The 4,785-nt window shown below is 44.7% G+C and overlaps 1 long non-coding RNA gene across 1 annotated transcript; it reads right to left on the bottom strand.

Annotated features, from left to right (window-relative positions):
• Positions 1-3,539: 3,539 nt before the first annotated feature.
• Positions 3,540-4,501, bottom strand: LOC135373950 (uncharacterized). Its single transcript, XR_010416682.1, has 3 exons — positions 4,397-4,501; positions 4,182-4,275; positions 3,540-3,833 (listed from the first exon to the last, which is right to left on the bottom strand). It is a non-coding gene; the product is annotated as an uncharacterized LOC135373950 (long non-coding RNA).
• Positions 4,502-4,785: the final 284 nt, after the last annotated feature.

Raw genomic sequence — 4,785 nt, 5'->3', positions numbered from 1 at the left:
GGCCAGCGACTGAAGTGAGGTATGTGGCATATGATTGTTGCAGGAAAACATTTACGTGTACTTTTACGAAATGTTTTTCTACAGGTTTTCTCACTGAAACTGAATTCCCAGTTTATCGCTTCAATATGCACCACGTTTATGTAATTTTGTCCTCGGATGAGGCAAGAATGTATCCAGTCTCATCTGCCACGAGGTGTCCTTCAGAATCAGGTAGGAACAGCAGCACTCCTTTCTGGCTGTTGTAAACTGTACTTTTTGCACGAAACAGGATTGCAGATACTAAAGTAGCAATGTGGGTAGTTGGTGCTGGCGGCTCATCTCAAAGCAGCAACACAGGACAAGGACGACGAGTGAAAAAGCAGTAAGTTCTTATCACTCGTCGTTTCTGTCCTGTGTTACAGCTTCGAGATGAACAGGGCTGCCGACTGTTGGTAAGACCAAATTATCTTCACGTAAAGCAGCATTGCCACTGATGTGAATTTCTTCTTTTTGGTGTACTTTTTGGGGATCTTTTTGGCGCTTTTTCTATCATTGACTCCAGACATCATTTATACCCGATTAACTAGCATACACAGGAGTGTTATGAGAATTGATCTGAGAGTTGCCATGTTTTACAGATGCGGAGAAAGATCACTTGCGCCACTCTCACTGCACCGCCGAATTTTATGGCAATTCGAGTCCTTTCTTTCCACTTATTCGGCTGTCATAATGAACGCCACTTTGCCAGTGCTTAAGTTTTTTTCAGTAAGCAAAGCCAATAGTCAGTTTTGACGTGGATAGGTGAGCATGCGGATCTGGCTAGTTCTAGCAGAGGGTATTATAGCTGTTGGCATTTCAGTATGGTGAACCCCTTGGCTCGGCCTCACATATGCAGTGCTGTTCTGTGAGGCCCGAAACGTAGCCAGTACTCAACGTGTTGTTTGTGTGGATTATGGCCGTGGCACAAGAGGAAGATTTTGAAGTAGCCTGTGTGCATGTTTCACATGAAATCAGGTTAAAACTTGGGCAGGTTGGTGTGACATACTAAAATCGTATGTTTCCTGGGCGCTGAGGAGCGTGACGTTGCGGGCAACGAGCACGAGCTGTACAATGACTGTGCAGTGAGCTTTATGTGTGGTCTCATCTTGCATCTGACCCAATATACCATTGAGCGAAACAGAAAACTTTGTGACACTATTATGTTTGAAGTGGACACTGCGATAAAAAGGCGGCTACGCCACTGCAAAGAACGTGCATCAAAGGAATCAAGAACCGCTGCATCTCGCCATTAAATCGGGAACCAGGGAACTGTGTGCGACAGTGCGACTAAGTTAAGTCAAGAGAGAAACATTTTTAAGTGCAATATCAAGAGGTGCCGAAGATGTGTTCCAACATCAACCAGATAATTGTGTGTGACAGTGCGACTAAGTCAAGCCAAGACTGAAACATTTTTAAGTGCAGTATCAAGAGATGCCAAATAATCTGCATCAAAAGAATCGAGAGCTGAATATGTGTCTCAACATTAAATCAAGAGAACCAGGCTACGGTGTGTGACTAAGTCAAGTCAAAGTGAAAAATTTTGAAGTACAATATCAAGAGTGAAACTGTTTTCGTATTGCGCAGCATAAAATAAATAACTTTTGGAGTCTTGCTATGTTATGTTGCTTGCCTGTGCTGCAGATAGGCAAACTGATGTGCAAACAGAGTTGAGTAGAACAAACCGATGAACTGACGTACAGGCAAGCTAGTGGACAATCTATGATAAACATGCCTGAGCAGTTGGTGAACACTGAAGACTGCACAGGACAGCTGTCTTTTGTAGTGTTTACCCATTGCTCAGGCTTGTTTCATTTCATTTCAGTTTCATTTGATTTCATTCATTTCATTTCATTTCATTGTTACATTTCAGCAAGTCTGTCCACCAGATGCCTGTATCTCTGTCATTTTATCAGCATTAGGGGCACGCCATGAAAGAAAACACAGTATGGGAGAAATATCCATTTCAGGTCCGTGAAATGTAGTTCGGAACGTTATAAGGACGTTTTGAGGATATCCTGGGATGTGACTTTGGCACTTTACCGGTAGTCCCACAGACGTCCCAGAGATGATAAGGGATGTCCGAAGGACGTTTCTAATGTCCGGAGCTGAACGTTCTGGGGACGTCCACAGGTCGTTGTTGGTTTACTGGGTATGGCCGCACATCTGCCGAGAGATACTCTGCTTTTAACTTGTCAGGCAAGTTGGGCTTATCAAAAGTCAATGCAATGTTCCTGGTGGTGATATATTCACCATTCTTGCGGATTTTAATTTTTCTCACATCGATGACATCCTGGTCCTTTAAGTTTTCTAGGATTTTTTCCACAGGCACGTCAATCAGTTCTGATACTGCGATGACGCCCCTGCAAGTGTTCAGTGTTTTGTGCAAGGAAGCTGAAATCTTTTTACCCATCATCTCATGTGTGTTTAGAATGCGTTCACAGTCTATTTCGTTGGTGCGTTTTACGAGAAGGTCGCCAGATCTCATGCGTTTGATTTCAGTAATGTTCTTAGACAGTGATGCCACTGCTTTCTCAATGAAAAAAGGGTGACATCTTTCCCAGTGGTGAGCTTTTCTCTTTCTCTGTATCTGAAGAAGAAAGTACAATGTATTTTGAAGTGAAGTGTTTTGTTACTGTCCTTAAGGCTTCGGTCCGTGGACGCTTTGCGGCCACGATCTCAGTAGAAGAAGAATATGAAGCATGTAGGTTTGATGTAGTATTCCGAAAAAGTCACCCGTATTTCATGCTCATACATAAGGAAAGGTCCCGGAGTTTGACAATCCATCAGGCAGGGCTTGACCAAGACCCCGACCGCCACCGTTCAAGGCTTCTACCCTTGCCTTTCATCCCCTCGGCACGGTACGGATAACACCTTGGGACTGGGGGCTAGGCTCCGTGGTGGCGCCACTCACCAAACATCAGCGTACGCCCTTCTTAGACTTGGCCAAGTGAACTAAGTGCTTGTCTGACATTTTTAGCGCTGCTCAACACATTTGCCACCAGCGAGCAACTTGTGCTTTCCTCTTTTAGTGCCTATAGGATTAGACACTTCGAACTCGTCAAAATACAATTGTATCACAATTTCGGGGCTTTGTGCGTCCTTTCCAAATACCCTGTGTTGTTTGAAAAGCTCCTCATCACAGAAGTGGCTCCGAGATGCCGTGACTTTCATAGCATACATCGCGAACTCTGGAAATCAACTGGATCAGTTCAAGAATGGGAACATATGCATAGCTATCTGCTTCGCATGTGCCTGGTATCTGCGGCAGCCTGACAGTGGATGGTTCTACAAACCCCAAGCTTCGTCTCCAGTGGTTCTCTCTTTCACGCCTGCTATAAATGATCCTCATTGAGTTTTCACTGACTTCCGAAATTTCATTTTTGTATCTAAATAACTATTCAACCAAATCTTCCGATATCTCACTGATTGTGGACTCTGGAATTTGCCGGGCTTCTTTCCACTTGAGCAGGAGAAAGGATAATTGATCAACAGCGCTCCACATGCTTGGTTCTTGGTCAGAGTGTCTTTCATTCCGAATCTCTTCCTCGACGTCGCCTGAATAATCGCTGTCAGCGTAGTCCTGCAAAAACGGTCGACCGCAAAATCTTGTTGTTCAGTGCCAGTGAAGAAATGCTTGTGGTGTCTCCTTGCATGTTTACTGAAGGAAGCATAACGCTTGAAACTTTGTGCGCAGCCCTCGAGACTACATATCCAGCCTTCCTCACTGATGTATACGAAAGCGAAATGGCGAAAAAGGGACTTGACAGATGCCCAAGCTCTTGCATAGCATTTTGTGCAGGTGTATGTATTGACCTCTGAAATTTACAACATAGGTTGTAAAGTTACAACATAATTTGTTGAGTTTCATAATTAACTAACAATTAGTGAAAGTTCCACATGTTAACTTGAACTTCAATAGACACAGGGACTCGCATACTTTGGTACCGGCACAGTCAGAGGCACAGTCAGGAACGTCAGAACAGGAGGGGGCGGGCGCAAAGCTCCGGTCTTGCCCCCTCCCCCTTCCACCCACCAACTCCACCCACTGACGCCTATAACTGGAATTGCGAACTCTGCGACTTTCAAAAATCGTCGACGGCACGGCGAAGAAGGTTGATAACTGACATAAGATGCAAGTCCTGGCTTGATGACGATAAGTTTACCTATTAGTACGCTGTGGCGACTTTTTCGGGAGTTTTGATTCAGTATTTGGCACGTTGAGATGTTTCGGACCGCACATGTCGCTGGACGGGTATGCTGTAGCCAGAGAACAGTGACGAAATAGAAATATATGAAGACTAGTATGAGAAATGGTGAAGTAGAGACTCCTTCAGCAGGACAGTACTGCAAGTTAAAGCATGTAGGAAGACCAGCTTACCTGGAGGCAGGTAAATGATGCATTCACACTGGTATAAGCTTGTAACGGGCAACGTTAATTTCAGTCTGGGGACGACGAAGCAGGTAAGAGGACGACGGGTCCAGTGTGTTTTTTCCCACCTGTCATCTGCTTCATCGTCCTCTGTCTAACATCTCCTCTGCATCATGCATGCAGGTTCATGGTAACGAGTATGGCGGGCTAGAATGCTGTGCTTCTGTGCGCCTCGCTTTCCTTTTAGTCTCTCCACAGTCTAATCTGTAGCTTAGTGAAAATATTGTAAAGAAAAACCAAGAGTGTGAACAGGATGACTTCTGCTCTCCTTGTTGCATTATACATGCCGCCTCATTTTGCACAGGTGTTTCACCAGGATCGGCAAGATTTCATTGATC

Source organism: Ornithodoros turicata, unplaced genomic scaffold, assembly GCF_037126465.1.
Source record: "Ornithodoros turicata isolate Travis unplaced genomic scaffold, ASM3712646v1 Chromosome36, whole genome shotgun sequence".
In the NCBI taxonomy this organism is placed as follows: Eukaryota; Metazoa; Arthropoda; class Arachnida; order Ixodida; family Argasidae; genus Ornithodoros; species Ornithodoros turicata.
This window is presented reverse-complemented; position numbering and strand designations above follow the sequence as displayed.